At 34.3% G+C, this 18,204-nt stretch overlaps 1 long non-coding RNA gene across 1 annotated transcript; it reads right to left on the bottom strand.

Moving 5' to 3' along the window:
• Positions 1-735: 735 nt before the first annotated feature.
• LOC148624725 (uncharacterized) lies at positions 736-17,864 on the bottom strand. The gene is made up of 4 exons (XR_015919746.1): positions 17,706-17,864; positions 5,035-5,146; positions 3,206-3,282; positions 736-891 (listed from the first exon to the last, which is right to left on the bottom strand). It is a non-coding gene; the product is annotated as an uncharacterized LOC148624725 (long non-coding RNA).
• Positions 17,865-18,204: the final 340 nt, after the last annotated feature.

The raw sequence follows: 18,204 nt of genomic DNA, 5'->3' as shown, positions 1-18,204 counted from the left end.
GGCTCCCCCAGATACTGATTTCTAAAATAAGTTTGTTTTCTACGAGTAGCCCCAGATTGCCAAATTATGTTTTATGTTTTTTATTATTGAATATTGTGTTTATGTACTGACGTTTTACTTCATTTAAATGTAGTTATTTTAATAGATTTACTAACTTCATGTGTTTGCGTTTACAAAGATGTTATAGGTTTTGAGTATATACACTCACCAACTTGTTAACTTGTAAGATACGAATGTACTTTAAGATAAGATGCACGTATACATGTACTTGTTTTTACTACATGTAGTTTTTTAAATTCCATGAAACTTACACAGAGGTGTTGTCAGCAAAATGATGGAAAAGTTGTGACAGAAGATTGATATGTGGTGAACTTGCATAACTTGGGCACCTTAGGAAGTGTTCCTCTGCTAAGTATGAATTTGGTTTCTCGGTATGATAAAATGCATACAGATGTACAGAATAATTGAATGCGTTTTCATGGTTAAGAGTGCATTTGGGAAGGTGTGCATCATGTTCCTGAGAGTATATAAAAGTGTGTTAAAATTAATATTGTGTCTACACATGCCCATTTGAACAGATGTAAACAGTCAAATCAGAATTTTATAAGGTCGATTTGTAATTGGACCGGCTTTAACATGCAATGTGTGTTTGGTGGATAAGTGGATTCCTTCAACGTTCAGTTCTGCTGTACATATATGTCCAACGCAATAAAAGTCAGAACAATTAGAAAAATCAGTTATCTCATTTAATCAACAAATAAAATGAATATGGAAAAATAATGAACAAACAATTACACATTGAATAGACCCGAGTCATCTACAACTGGATTATTCGGGTAGGTCTTGGTTATTTTCATTCTCCTTCTAACTCATTGTTTTACGCTCGTGTAGCTGCAAATAAATAAAAAAGGAAATAGGAATAAACTAGTAGTCTAAGCAAAACGAAACCGCGATATACTAACTATTTGGTTGGTAAAATGTCGTGACACTATTTTTAAATGTGGTTACAACATGATAATCTTAAGTTTCAGTATTGTAGCACTAAATAAAATGTATGGCAAAGCAAGATCGTAATAAAATTACTAACCACCAACTCTAAACCCTGGATAATCGTATTGCTTGAATTCAAGGGGGTCTGATAAGAATCACAATCTATACTAAAACATTTTGACATATTTATATAAAAAGTTCTCGATAATTCTTATTGAGTAGTTAAGCACGACAAACACGTTGCGCAGTAATATGCAAAACCAGTGGCGGAGTGGGGCCGGGGGAGGGGGCAATGATCGAGGCAATGCCTTTGACTCTGTCTTGTTATCCTATAATCATCAAATAACCATTAGTATTGATTGATTGATTGGTTGATTATTGGGGTTTAACACCCGAGCAGCAATATTTCAGCTATAATCAGGCGATGAACATGAAATGGATGATAAAATGAACATGAAATAATGATGATGAAATGAGAAATGGGATGGGACACAAGGACAACAGGGTCGACAAATTTAATTTTAATTGCCACTAGAAATAGGGAAGGATGGGTAGGGTAGGGTCGGGCAATTTAGCCTCCTGTGGCAGAGCGCAAAGGTTCCTACTCCTATCGAATACCGCAGCAGGGTTCTTTACCGTGCGAGGAACGTGGCATCTTTCCTAACACAGTGCAACACTATGGTTTGCGGTCAGGTTTTCCGTATTATAGCCTGACAACCCAAGCATGTAACACGCCAGGGGTATCCCATTCCACCACCTGGGGCACACAACCCAGTTGCTTTGTGGGCAGAGCGCAGTAGCCCCCGGCTAGGGATCTTAGCACTGTTTAGTCGCCTTTTACGACAAGCTTAGCGCTGCTGCAGGTCTATTCTTTTGACACCCGGACCTGCACGTACACACCATCCTCATTCCCCATTGTCTCCACCCACATTCCCATACGAAAAAATAACATCCAAATAGAATCCCTATTGCATATTTCTTATCGGATATTTACATAATCAAATTAAATTTTATATTTTAAAATTCTTCAACATTTAATCTGAAATTTTCAATTAAATTCCATAAATTTTGCATGTCAATAAATACTTTACCCAAAGTCATGATCACACTCGAGGGAGTCCCCATTCAAAGTCCCCATTCCTAATTCCCATCCCCATATACAAATGAATGTGAGGTTGTCCCGGTAGAAGCGCTGTATAAAATGTAAATACGTACGAAGTCCTTGTACTGGCCTATTATGAAAAACAGATTACCCTGATAAACCAGTTTTTTTTTCCAATCAGTTCCCTGCCTTGTTAACATTACTTTAAGTTTTATTAACAATATACTTTCGAAATGTTCCCGTGCGTTCCGGGCGTTTAAAAGAATAGACCTGCAGCAGCGCTAAGCTTGTCGTAAAAGGCGACTAAATAGTGCTCAGAAACCTAGCCGGGGGTTAGGCGCTCTGCCCACAGAGCAACTGGGATGTGTGCCCCAGGTGGTGGAATGGGGTACCCCTGGCATGTTACATGCTGGGGTTGTCAGGCTATAATACGGAAAACCTGACCGCAAACCATAGTGGTGCACCGTGTTGTAAAAGATGCCACGTTCCTCGCACGTTAAAGAACCCTGCTGTGGTATTCGATAGGAGTAGGAACCTTTGCGCTCCGCCACAGGAGGCTAAATTGCCCGACCTTACCCATCCCCCCTTTTTCTAGTGGCAATCAAAATTTGTCGACCCTGTTGTCCTTGTGACCCATCCTTTTTTTTATCATTTCATGTTCATTTTATCATCCATTTCATGTTCATTGTCTGAATATAGCTGAAATATTGCTGCTCGGACGTTAAACCCCAACAAACAAACAAACAAACAAACTTTCGAAATGCTCAGTTGAAACTTCAAAAAGTGTTTAATCTGCCGGTCACTGATACTATACATTTTGCAGTTGTTACATAAAACCTACTTTCTTCAGATTTTTTAAGGTATTATTTATAAAACTAAAATTGACATCTACACTCTTGTACCTGTTTTTGTTTACCTTTGATGATGTACTTTTATATAACATAACCTACTATTAGAATGTCACGGTTGACCGATTGTTAAAAGACTTGTTAACCCTGTAAACAAATGTGTACACATGACGTTGTTGCATGAATCAGACAAATGCATGTCAGTCACCTGGTTAATACCATAATACCATTTACAAATCAACTAATTACGAAAATATATACAAACCTCTCATTCTCCTGTAAACGTATATTGCAATTCCCGCAATGACACAGCAAATAACGATGACGATGCCGGCTATTACTCTGGAATATAAAAAAAATGTAAATTTTGATATACCAGTGTTGCAACCAGTGACTTTTTAAACTTCAAATGATATGCAATTAAAGTTTAAAGAATCTACGGAAGCCCATTGGGATCATTGTTTTTTTTTCTTTTTTTGGTATACTTTAAAGTTGGAAATACCTTCTTTAAAGATGGAATTATTTGGCATTCCAACTTAAATTTTGTTATTTCGAAGTTTAATGTTGGAATTTCCAACTTTAAAGTAGGAAATACCAACTTAAAAGATAATTTCCTATCTTATGTCAATAAAACAATCTATAATAAGTAGGAAATTCCAATATAAAAGTTGATAATACCAATTTTAAAGTTAGAAATTCCAACATTAAAGTCGATAATTTAATGGGTAATTCCAATAATTTATAATAATCAATAACACTTCATAATATAAACAAATGGTGTTAATTAGCCACCTAGAAAAGGATTTAAATGAAATATTCTAAATACATTTCTTAATAGGAAAAAAACAATCTCGATTTAGAAGCTGAAACAATTTTTGTTTGAGAAATCAGATATATCTGACATAATGAGGATTCTACAAATACAAGATTTGTAACCCTTAATGGTAGACGGAGCCAGAAGGAGAGGAAAAATGGGTTTGAGCAAGGCAGTTAGAGAAGATCTGTGAACCATACTTGTCTTGGCAAGTTGTAGCAAAATAATGACCCGACAAAACTCCCGACTGAGCTTTTGAAGAACCTGAGAAAGAAACCTGAACGGGGAAATGCATAGGCAAACATTCCGTTCCAAGAGAGGGACATTGCGTCGATTGCAAAGCCTTGTGAATCTGGTATTGGAGACACAAAATTTGGAAGTTTGTGGCTCAGTGAAGTAATAAACAGGTCTTTGTGAAGAAGAACCAATGTTGGCATAATGAATAGAAAATTTCTACATGACGTTCCCACTCCTTGTTAACAAGAGCTAGCTATATACAAATGGGATCAGTTCTAATCTTTTAGGGGAAGTGCACGAAGAGCCGGCTGTAGGGCAGTTCCAAATTTGTCATAAAACAGTTCAAGAGCCACCTCTTCTGACAGCTCTGCTACCACAGCCAGCTCTTCCGGCAGTTCAAACAAGGCCGGCTCTACGAGAAAATTCTAGTTGTAGAACCAGCTCTACGAGAACAGTTCTACTAATACTGTCGGCTCTGCTATATATGTCAGAAGAGCTGGCTCTTGAACTGTCCCAGAACAGTTTTAAATCTGTCATAGAACTGTTTTTCTGGTATTTCTAGGTCAGTTGTCTGAGAGGTTATAATTGATTTCAACTGTAGAGACCTTGATAGGCTGTCTGTCAAAATATTGAGATGATCTAGAATGTGTCGAATGACAAGGTGAATTTGAAACCGAGCACTAAGTAGAACTTCATTGCACAGAGAAATAAGTTGTAACAACGAGTTCCTCCTTGATTCTGAAGATAAGCCACAACAGTTGATTTGTCCGAAGCTAGAATCATCTTGATCATAACGTCTGTTTGGGAAGCCAGAAAAGGCCGACACAAATTCTTAATCTTCTAGTGAGATATGAATGAATGTCAACTGACAGAGTACCGCTAGAAAAACTGGTGAAAACCAGGGAAGCTGTACATGGCTCCTAGACTAAGACATTTTTTTGTATTTTTTTTCAACATTAGCGGTGATTATGGGTAATTTGGAATTCCAGTCGCAAAGATCATTCATTCGTAATAATTCCTTTTGAACTCGAGAAGAAACTTACCCGCCACTAAGACACGTGGAAGTTCCGGTACATACATAACCATGTTGACAGCACCATACAGTACCAGTACAGCAATGGTATCCTGTAGGGCATTCACTATCCGACGAACAAACTTCATGAAAAATAAGATAAAATGGAAATTTTGAAAAATAAATAATTTTTAAAATGATAGGCTAGTTTTGGTTTATTTGATTTTAAAGTCCAATATTTGTTTTTTAATGGATTACGCACTTTCAACATCATACCAAGCATTTACCCCCAAAATTATAAATAGAAAAGCTCCCTATTTCTTCTAATGCAAAATTATCAAATAATGTGTCAAATGTTTAGTAGGAGTATGATCATTTGAATATAAATAAAAACAAAACAATGTGCATTTTAGTCCATTTAAGGTGACATGTGATGACTTATTCTTAATAACAGACTTGGAGTTATCCGAGTATCACATGTTACGCTGATCATACATGAACACTCCTTTGATAAAGGTAGACTAATATTGCATGTGTGAGAAATTTCATGCATCAGGGGTAATGGGAAACTTTTTCTCGGTAAATGGTATCAGAGTTCGTATGATGTTAGAAATGTGTTTAATTTAATGAACTCTGATTGAAATGTGTTTTTCAAATGATGTGCTTCAATTTTACATTTGTACTAAAGGAATAAAATGGAATATAATACGTCCTTTTTGCGATCTACACGCTTTTCGATGGTTTTGAGCTTTTACATAATGCTCCACTTTTCCGTGGTTTCATGCACGATCGGTATTTCATTATTTCAGAGTTTTAAACGATACCCAAATAATAGATTATAAAAGTTTATCTCACTTTTAACTATTCATTTTTGTATGATTTTTAAATGCAGTCGTGAAAATACCAAAATTAAGCGTAAAGAATTATTATGAATGTACAAGCCAGGAAATTCCTAAAAGGCAACAGATGTTTAACCTATTGGTTTGAAACTTTGACATGAGATAATAAAAACTGTTGGACCTGGCGTTAGCGTGCAAAAAAATATGGCAAAAATGTTAACTTTTAATATTTAAAATACCCCCTCTAAATATGTTACCTCTTTAAACCTAAAGTCTTAAATCCTTACTGAAGGAACAAAACGCAGTGACTACAAATGTATCCCAGATCTTCCTCTAAAATTAATCGAATTGTGAATAATAGCATGGAAATTCATTAAGTTATCCCTGACTAATGATAAAAAATCAGTGAACCATGATTCAGTTGACATGACGATGTTCATAACAAATAGTTATACTGTTCAAAAATACTTGTAAAAATGGTAAATTTCAAAAATTACTACATGCCCATATTTGACTTAGTGTTCAAACTGTCCAAACAGTTTTTACATGTATGCAACATAATACTTAAAATTATATAGAATATAATCATAATCATTAGTGCATTTACTAGTATAAATTTGTCATTAAGAACTGTCGTTTTTCTTATCATCGTATATTTAGTTGCATCGTCATCCTTTGTTAGTAAAGTAACAATCCTATACCAGACTCAGTTATATAAAAACATTAATATAAATGGAAAATATAATCTGACCAAGAAAAGAACTATAAAAAAAAACCACCATTTTAGTTTGGATACCTGAACTGATTCAACCCTTTTTATAATCAATTTTTTTTCAAGAATAAGGGGTAAAACTCACTGTCGTATCCCCCACCTGAATTTTGCTTTTAGACCCTCTTTTTGTCGGCGCTATCTGCACAGTATTTGTTCCGATATTAGTTTTATCTTTAAATAACACTATTATAGTAAAGTTGAAAACGATTGACTTTCCGTATATCCGTTACACCCTTCATTTCGTGCATTATAAAGCTAGGACATCGTTGCTTTGTAGAAATAAACAACTTAAATCCCTGAAACTCTTTCGTAACACAATGTTAGCCAATCATTTGCGCGATATAAGTGACGCCGACAATCAGCTGACTGTTCTTATACTTGGTTTAATTTTCTTTTTCGTGCTAACATATATACTCAATACTGTCATACCCGGTTTGCACTCATATGTGACATTTGTAATACATGACGGACAGAGGGGTTTCCTAACGCCCTTGGCTATCATTTGGGGTCTCTCTCTGAAGCGTTTACACACTCCCCGAGCATAGTCACACCCGTGAATGAGGGTCATGGTGTACTCGGATAAATTAGTTGTCATTGGACCAAGTTCATTCATTAAATTCATTAATGCATTATCACGTGATTTAATATCGATCCGTGACCTAGTGTTCCGATTTGTAATCTGTACGCTACATATCGTACAGCCAACAGCATTTGCTGAATCTTTGACCCTGCAAAATACATTTGGGAAAAAGCAACACTTCCAAGTGCATGTAAGACAGAAAGGTAGGTCAAGTTAATGGTGCGTGCCAGTCAATTGATGAGAAATCTCCAAGGCAGAAAAAATAATGCTATGTTTCCGATCACCATTCTAAAATTTTGTCGGGTCTGTAATAGGGATTTATTTTTATTTAAAATTTTCAAAATGGAAGAAGTCATAGTGACACCAAACTTAGAATACAATGAACCAAACATGCAAAAACTAATAGACTTAGTCCACGGCCTAATCCCTTCTGGGATTCGGCGCTCGAGATATTTTTTTTGTTTTGACGGTGGTGGTCAAAATATACTAAATTAAAGTGGCGAATCCCAAAAGGGATTATCCATGACCAAGAGCACACTCATGACATGTGTGTTTACAATCGAAACTAAATATAAACAACCAATATTTCTCTTTTTTTCCATCTCGGATAGAAAAAAATCTATGGCTTTATTTTCTACTTTTTTTCTGAAAGAAAATCGGCAGACTTTATAATTATTTTTCTTCAAAATAACAAATAAAAACTTTCGGGTAGGGGGTCTGAAGAAGAGTCGGCTGGGTGACCGGAAACATAACATATTTTTAGGCCTAGTAGGATGGTTTATTTATTACTCCAGCAGTGCTAAAGGTTGTCTGGCAAGCTATTTTGTTGCAAAACACATGGCATTGAGGAATCTGTCGAGTTGAGATAGTCGAATTAACTGCCCATTACTGTAACATGAAGTTTCGGGGACTCTAAATTATGTACACGTAAAAGTACAGTGTACATGTAAGAACATTCCCGAGGAGCTCCAACGATTTTAAGTTATGCCATATATATATATATATATATATATATATATATATATATAAACGTCTAAATATGTGTAACATCACCAGATGATGGTAAAATTTAAATTGAATATTTCGGATAACTGATATCCTTCCTCAGCATAAAACTATATGAGCATAAAAACTCACAAAATTTCACGAGCATATAACTCACAAAGTTCAAGATCAAAACAGATTCAGAAGCTGAATCGCGTACGCTGTGAGTGATTGTACCTTTATCAAAGGCTCACATAAGCAACTGATAAGGAGTCTGAATGAAAAAAAAAACAAAGAGGGTCTTTTTATCAAAATGAACTGTGGAAAACAATTTAAAAAAAAAGTCCAAATATAGTAGTACGGCGTTTTGATGTATAGCAAGTAGTGCTGTACCAGCCTTAGACCAAGACCTAAAAAAGAATTATTTTTTCTTGTTAGTTCCATCTGAAGAAGTTGTTTGCAATTTCTTCATCCAAAAGCTAGTTAGATTTTCTCTTAAATCTACGTTTACGAGACTTATTAGGCGTAAATTTCAACAAAATATTACGTGCTTCTGTATTGTTAAAGGTATTTACGCCGTCTCGTGTGAATTTGTGAAGCTGTTTACTTCTTAATTTATTGGATTGAATAGCTCGGATTTCGACTAATCGTCTCTGAATATTACAAAGTTCAAGATCAGAAAGAAAAGAACGAGCATTTTTCAGTAAATTTTGATGAGATATGTTGAAATTAGCTAGTTGATGCTTAGCTTCTTGATATAATAAATCCATCAGACTCAAAGAACCATTAAAAAGAATGTTATTCCATCTGTGATTAAATCTATTGAATTTTTCTCCAGTGGTAAGGGGGGAAGCCTTAAGTGTTAGGCCTTTAGGAATAATTCCTTGATGTAAATATGTTTCTGAATTAGATATATGATGCTCAGTTTTGATCAGAGCCCTAAATTTGTTGAAATAATATTGGAATTGCATAGTAAGAATGATTGGATCGCGTCTTTAAACACGATACAGACTAGAAAGTAAAAATAATAATTAATCGTCTAAATAATAGTCAACAATCACTCTTACGGGGTAATGGATCGTTAAAAATGGAATACATTCATTACATTTTAATTAAAAATAAAAAAAATGATATACCAATCACTTTTATTAACACTGAGTAAACAGCAACTTTAATTTTCCCACCGTGTAGTAATTCTAGTAAACAAATTGGCCGCCATTTTAAAATCAGCGGCAATACGCTGTCATTTCATCTCTGGGAAATGTTCAGTTATTTTCCAAAGTTGAAGACACAGGTATTAAAGCAGGAAAATGACATAAACCCGGCGGACATAAAGTTAATTAATAATTTATTGTCACAAAAACGTTTCAACGTTACAATGTGACTGAAAACGTTGTTTCGGATGTTGACAAACAAAAAGTAGTTCCGTAAAAGGTGGGCGTGGCCTAAATAGCAAGTTAGTTTATACAATTGGAACAATGTTGATTTTTGTCAACAAACAAATCAAATGACAGGATTCTCATCAAATACATATATATATAGTTTTATGAGTTTTATGCTGAGGAAGGATATCTGTTATCCGAAATATTCAATTTAAATTTTACCATCTTCTGGTGATGTTAAACATATTTAGACGTTATTTTATTTATTGTTATGTTTCGCATCGTTTTTAACGATCCATCACCCCGTAAGAGTGATTGTTGACTATTATTTAGACGATTTAATATATATATATATATATATATATATATATATATAGAAAGGTCTGAAAAATTCCCAACGATGTTAGAACTGTCAAATTTGCGATGCAAATTTTTGGTCGTTCCATCCGCGGGACTCGAACTCGTACTGCTGTGACATCTATGGCAACACCGCCTGCACAAAGTCCAGCGCCCTAGACCACTCGGCCAGCTAGGCTATATAAAAATATAGCTTTCGCTGGCCGGGTCATTCCTCCTCGTAGGATTAATCTAGGGCTGTAACTTAGTACATGATGTATGGTGGTACGGGACAGTTCATTTAGATGTTAATATGTAGGATAGAGGATCAAATTAATGATGCATGTCACAACAAATCAATATTATACAACGTCTCAGAATGTGACGACTCTATTTGTTACACTGCTCCATCGGATGAAATTGATACAGGGAAGATATATAAATGTTTAGAAAGGTCTGAAAAATTCCCAATGATGTTAGAACTGTCAAATTTGCGATGCAAATTTTTGGTCGTTCCCTCCGCGGGACTCGAACTCGTACTGCTGTGACATCTATGGCAACACCGCCTGCACAAACTCCAGCGCCCTAGACCACTCGGCCAGCTAGGCTATATAATATAATACATGTATATATCAGACTGCATAAACTGACAACTCTTAATATGATTTTTAATTAAACCATCAAGACATTAATACTACACACGTGAAAATATGTAAGTTTTGTTAAATTGTGAAGAAGATTTACAGGATTTAATGAAATAGAGATTCTAAAGTTAATGACAGTGTTGGGACGTACTGAATTTACATAAGAGTTATGTTGGTTCTGAAACCAAATAATAATGGCAGTGCCTCTGAATATATTTAATACAGCTGCAAAACAAGTTCTATACTATAGGAAACATTTTTCATGCTATTTAGAAGTTGATAAAATTGTTTGATACAAGATTTAATTGAAATATTGATTTTGAAGTGTTAACTATAAGCCAGTATCGATGAATTTAGCCTTAAAGTCCTTCATATACCGGTATTGTAATTTTGATTCATAAGAATTTTGAATGTTTTCTGTTGAGTACATGACTGTAGATGGGAAAATTTTACAGTTTTGCAGTTTTATTCTCTTTTGATAGAGAACTGTTTAATCAGGACTAATGTAAAAACAAAGAACTTATATATGTCAAAAAAATTGCGGGCGTATATTGGAATGGTGCTGACAGCGGCGTCCGTGTCGTCGTCGTCCATATTCACTTGTTTTCGTTGAATAATTGTGATGAAATTTTGATATGATTTTACTATCTACTAAAGGAAATGCTCCTATTTAATTTCTAGTTTATGACCCCTACCGTTTTCAAATTAGGGCCATCTATGTAACTGACAGATACCACACTGTTGGTTTCTGTTACTTTAAAAAAAATGTGAGTCCAGAATTTTACAAAGCTAGCGTACATAAAGTAAAATGGTCAATCCTTAACATGACATTTCAAGTTCAACACATCCATGTACGTACACCTTCAAGAGAGAAGCATTGTTATATGTATATGACTCCCCCTCGGGCAATACCAGTCTGTGTCCACATTTAATTATAAATAATGTTTAACCGTAAGGTATAATTCTTCCCAAAATGGTACGTTTAAAGTAACAAATAAAATTTCGTTGTCCAAGTCGCAAAGTTCAGCTACAAAAATGTGACGTTTTCTTATACAACCTTAGCACGATTTTAGTTTAACCATATTTTATTTATAAATATCAAACATACATGTATATACAAAATAGATCAAACAAAGTTTGACAAACAAGATTCGGAAACAAGCACTAAGCGCTTATTAATCTGTCTCAAAAAATACAACAGGCATGCTTAGGAAATAAGATATACCATGTACGTATACTACTCATCAATACAATATAAATATAGAAAATGGAAAGAAATTAAATATAAATCAAAGACTGAAGTGTTTAAAGTCGCCAATTGTCAAATATTCTATGCCACTGATTTTGGCTTTCAACATTCGAAGTGACACGAATGCGATATGCCCTGAACTCGGGTGACTTACGCTAGAATTTTGGTTCCCTTGATATGATTACTCTTTCGTAACCGCGATGACCCGAATGTTTTTCAATGAAAACAATTGGTTACCAGGAAGTGCGGGTAATATTTTTGTCCCACAAGTTTCTCTTAAATTTTTAGCGATCTTTGGGTCGCTTATGGTTTGACCGGGGAACCATATATACATCGGGGCCCTGAAAATGTATATGACCTATATAGTCACTTGTAACGAGCCCCCGTGTCTGAATCTATGAAGCTATGACGGTAAACACGGCTTCGATCAGCAATTTAATGTGGAGTAGTGATATATATTTATGCAAATTATATGCGAATGTAAAGTACTGAAGTTACGAGTGCAAGATTTTGCTAACAATATTGGCAACCTAAAGAAGTATAATCATATTAGAAAGAATGAATGGAGTACTAAAATGCAGTTCAGCGGTAGCGTTGGCTTTGAACGATGTATTTTTGGACAAGTTTAAATACATGAATATTTTCGTCCAATGTTAGAATATCTCACCCGTACAATAAAAAAATATATCGATAGGCTAAAGTAATAGTATGAAGCTGGTCGTACTTATGACACTGAAAAAGAAAGTGATAGGTTGATGCGACATGACCACATGAGCAGTTTAGACAGTCTACAAGGTTTTGCAGGAACATTATTATGCTCGTAAAGGAAGCCGCTGTTCATGCAAAGCCTGACATGTAGAATCTGTCCTTGTCTTGTCCCTGTATAATAATATTTTAGACATTCTTAAGTCTCTAGTTTACTTTTAAATGTGGTAAATGAAACATTCGTGTTCCAAATGGCAAACTATTCCACAGGCGTATAGTCGATGGCAGAAAGTATTCAGAGTACAAGTTTGTAGTTTCAGTTCCACGTCGGACCATTTACCAGTTATTGCCACTTAAGAATTAAAAGAAATTTGACACGCCGCTGTCAGTGTGCCCTCTGTATATATTCCTACTTCACTCAACCTCATCATTCATATATGTGTATCTGTTAAATTTTGTCGACTTTAAATTGCATTTATAATATTACATATATATATGTAAATATTTTATATATGTGTAGTAACTTATGTGTAAATATGTTATATCTATGGCAAGCCGAAGTGGACAAAAATGAGTATTTTCTAATATTAAAAATGGTTTTTTAATATTACAAATTAAATTTCTTATGTCACAAAACACTTTTTTAAATATTAAAAAAAACATTTTTATTGGTTAAAGGTTACTACACATAAAAATATTTACCTGTATGTAAGTAATATTATAAATGCTATTTAAAGTCTAAAAAAATTATCAGATACACGTTTTTCATTGGTTAAAGGCCGTGAGGTCTTTAATTTTGAAACGAGTGAAAGTTTTAAGTAGGTCAATGAATGCCAAGGCTACTTCAGTTTTCAAAGACCCCGATGTAGCAAAAACATTGTCTACTATACATGAAAAGTATGTTGTCGTACCAGCAGACAAAGCCCAAAACAACATTGTTTTTGTGTGCAAAACGTTTTACATCAAATGTTTATCATCAGAGGTAGACATAGAAAATAATAGCAGTAATAAGACCTATACTGCTACCACACTCTCCAAAGAGATTGTGGAAAACCATAAATCTGTGCTATCCTCTTTTGGTCTCGCTACCAAGACGATGATTGTGATTTACCGTCTATATACTGGATTCCTAAACTCCACAACAATCCATACAAACAACGTTTCATAGCTGGATCTGCAAAATGTACCACCAAACCACTTTCAAAACTTTTAACTTCTATACTCACAACTGTCAAAGAGGATCTGCAGTCCTAACACAACACTTGTTACTCCCGTAGTGGTATTAATTCAATGTGGATCCTGAAAAACTCGAATTGAAAGATCTTTTGGAGACTATCAATTCAAGACTATTATCTAAATATAATAGCATTAAAACCCATGATTTTTCAACATTGTATACTTCTATTCCCATACTCAGTTAAAATCCCGACTTAAAAACATTATACATCGTTGTTTTTTCCAAAAAAGATGGTACACCTAGATACAAATATATAGTTAATGGTAGAGATTACTCATACTTTGTAAGAAATAATTCCAAATCATCTTCAAAATATACAGAGGAAGATGTTTACATAATGCTGGAATTTTTAACCGACAACATATTTGTCCAGTGTGGTGGACGTGTTTTTCAACAATCCGTCGGCATTCCAATGGGAACAAATTGTGCTCCTTTACTTGCTGACCTATTCCTTCACTCTTATGAGGCTGACTTTATAGCTGATTTGATTCGAAAGGAAGAAAATCTTTAATCTCAGTTTCCGCTATATAGATGACGTATTATCTTTAAACAATCCTGATTTCGTGGATTTGATACATCGCATCTACCCCAAAGAACTTGAGATAAATGATACTACAGACACTGTGAAGTCAGCCTCATATCTTGACCTATACTTAGAAATCGATGGTAAAGGAAAACTATTGACCAAACTTTACGACAAACGTGATGACTTTTCATTCAAAATTGTCGACTTTCCTTTCATCTGCGGCAACATCCCTTCAGCACCTGCGTATGGAGTGTTCATATCACAATTCATACGTTATGCCATAACTTGCCGAAACTACGCAGACTTTTTGTATCGCGCTAGAACTCTAACAAATAGGCTTCTGGAACAGGGTTATGTTGGTACAAGATTGAAGTCATCACTACAGAAGTTTTATAATCGTCATCATGAACTCGTGGATCGTTATGGTGTATCCATCTGCACCATGAAAACTGCATTTCTTCAACGGTTCATAGTTTTCCTTTCCTCGTCTGTCAACCCCGGCCTTGACCTTTTATGAGCAACTCGGCGGGTATTTCTAGAAAAGCAGAGGACGCTTACCCTACCTGTGCACCTGGTCCATGCTCCCAGTTTTTAGTGGAGTCCGAGTTGCTCATTTGCTTTTGTTACTTTGCATGTATGATTTTAGTTATTTTATGTTCTTTTTTGTACATGTCTGTTTTCCATGTCTGGTCTTTGTTCCTGATTGCATTCTTTTGATTACCGCTGTAACCTTGGTTCCCTCGATAAGTCTTTCATGGCTGGTCTTTGTCCCTGGATTTCATTCTTTTGATGACCGCTACAATCTTGGTTCCATTGATTACTCTTTTTAATATTAAAGCTTCAATTAAATTTCTAATATAAAAAAACAACTTTTTAACATTAGGAATTGATTTTCTAATATTAGAAGTTGGATTTGTCGTATTCAATTACGATTTTTTAATATTAGAAAAGCATTGTGTAATATTAAAAAATGTGACTGATTTTGCAATATTGCGAAGTAATTTTGTAATATTACAAATTCATTTTCTATTATTACAAATTCAATTTGTAATATTACAAAACGTGTGATGTTTTATAATATTACTAAATCAGGAATTTCTAACATTACAAAATATTGATTTGTGTCCATTTTGGCTTGCCATATATAACTATGTTAATGTAATCCCAATTTTTGGGAAATAATGAAATGAATGAATAAATGTGCGTGAAAATTAACAATATTATGAAGTTGACGAGTAAAATGACCGTGTCGATCACCAACTGAACAAGGAACAAAGTCACATAAATATCTTGGGGATTCCTTGTTTTTAGTCTTAACAAAATAAGTCGCTTCTGACCGAAAGTGTATCTTAACACGTATCTTGATAAAGTTTTTCTTATGACGTTAATTTTGTCCCTTCATTGATAATGCATATAGCTTCTAGTGACGTCACCATATTCAAGGATATGACTGACATAAGAAAAGTACACACCAGTCAAGTACAAAACGCACCTTACGCAAAAAAAAAAAAAAAAAACTTTAGTAAAAGCTTTCTTAACAATATATTCAATGTGGTCATGCCAAGAGCCACTTCTGGAAAAATAAATGCCCGAGTTTTAATGAGAAGCAACATCTTGGGTATTAGAAATATGTGGATGTATTTGGTTTTACGGGATATGGTTATTGTTTCCGTCTTTTGCGGGTTAATATTAACTAACCAATGATTTGAACAGTTACGAATCTTTTCAAGATCTCTATTTATGTCAGCAGCGATTGTGGGATTGTCTACTGTTACATGAAAGCTCGTGTCATTTGCAAACTGTTTAACACAAGCATGAATACTTTCTAAAATATCATTAATGAATAACAATCCATTAAGGGTCCTAATATGGAGCATTGGGGAACGCCAGCTTCAATTGATGTCCAGTCAGAACTAAGAACCACCCTTTGTTCTCTGCTGGAACTTTTGAACCAATGTAGCAGATCCCCACAAATACAGTAGTTTTGAAGTTTAAATATGAGACCTCTGCGCCATACGCGGTCAATTGCACGATTTAAAGATGTTATAAATTCAAAAACATATTTGATCTATAGTGTAAAGTAAACACAATGGCTACCTATACATTTCAGATGGATAAAACGTCAAAATTGTCTACCTCTACTTGATCAAGTCACCATTGACAGAAATTAAATAATTAACGTTGTTAGACCAAAGTAAACCTCAGGTGTTGAGCTATTATTTCAAATTTAAATAATCGACTTTTATTACAAAAATAAAAGCGATATACACACTTAAAAACAAAGTTTTTTTTTATAGAAATATGAGCTTTTGACCTTTGACTAGATTTCATTGTTCCCTGACCACGGTGGATAGCGACGACCTTATTTCGATGGGTTATTATCTGCCCTATCCAACGATGTATAATATAGACGCGTGTCATAATTCTAAGGCAAATCGACGAAAATCGATACCCTGCTACCCTACTATACAAGTATTCCCATAAACGATAAATCTAAAAGTTTATATTTCAGTATTTCGCTTTTCCTAACTACAAATGTATTTAAGAACATAAAATATTTGATAGGTTATATAACGGGAAATGATGTGAGTCGATATGACCTTTTAGAAGATGACGATATATCCGATTCTTGAGCTTTATTATATCAAATAAAACGAGATGGGTAATAGTTTCCGGAATCTTTAACTTATTGTTGGTGACAAATGTTGAGCAAACAATATTAGTAATACACGGAACAAAAGATCACAAAACTATGTTAGGATTTAGGTAGAAGGTCTATACGATGTTCAACTTAATTAAAAATTAAAAAAGTGTTAATTTCAATAGAACGACCAGGGAAAACTACTGTGCAAGTGTTACCACACAGTGGCGCATGTCGATAAATTACCAAAAGCTTTTTATTTGTTGTTGAAACTACCACAGGGACATTGATCACATGATTTCAATTTCAATTTAGAGTACTTCTAGAAACATTGACTGCTTGAGTGGAAAAAAATTCGGGAGTCAGATACAATGTATGTATATTGAACAAGTTCAAATATGACGTTTTGGTTGATAACAGAACTAAATCAATATTTATAATAAATTTCAAAAAAAACACAAAAAGATGCTCGGAACAATATTTAACAAGTAAACAAGTAAATACAAACACCTACATGTTCTAATCATTTGAAATAGAAAACATGTATATAAATATTATTCCTTCTACATCAACAGTTATTTTTTTTTTTTTGGTTTTCTCATTTTATCAGTACAAGTATAGCCATCTACCCCAAAATGTTCATCTGCAGTGCATTTCAATGATGATGGCTTTTGATTGATTTATTTATTACAAAACGGTAGTACTACATAAAACAGACAAATTCGGAGAACAACACAACTGAAAACTCAGTTATTAAACAACACATCACTCCTGTCCCGGGAAAATAAAAAAAATATATATACTTACTTGATGCTAAAGCACATGGTGTATAGACTATAAGTATCAGAAAAAGCATTAAAGGCACAGACATAATTAATTTTCACGTGTTAAAATGCTTTGATCTCAAATTACTATGCGGAGAACGTCATTTGCGTCATTGGTCAGCATTTATACATTTACTCCCAAACACCCCGGAAGTGGGAAAATACCCTCCTATTCAGGAAATCTTCCAAGGATAGGTACAAGTGATAAGCAGCAAGCTGTCAAATCAGACAACAGTAATTTTTGAAGTCGATTTGTGATTGGTCAGGTTATAAGAGTTGGTTTGTACGTTTATTTCGTGTATAAGTTGATTGGGTGGATTGGGTTAGTAGTATTCATTTGTAGGTATATTCTAATTAGGATTGTTTTTTTGTAAACCAGTTTAACATGGATTTTATAATATAATAAAGTGTCCCTCTTACTTACGAATTTTTAAAGTGCTGTTGCATAAATGTTTTTTTTAATATCTTATTTTATGAAATGA

This window comes from Perna viridis, chromosome 2 (genome assembly GCF_037379345.1).
Source record: "Perna viridis isolate PV_CMFRI_1.1 ecotype Kerala chromosome 2, ASM3737934v1, whole genome shotgun sequence".
Taxonomy (NCBI): domain Eukaryota; kingdom Metazoa; phylum Mollusca; class Bivalvia; order Mytilida; family Mytilidae; genus Perna; species Perna viridis.
This window is presented reverse-complemented; position numbering and strand designations above follow the sequence as displayed.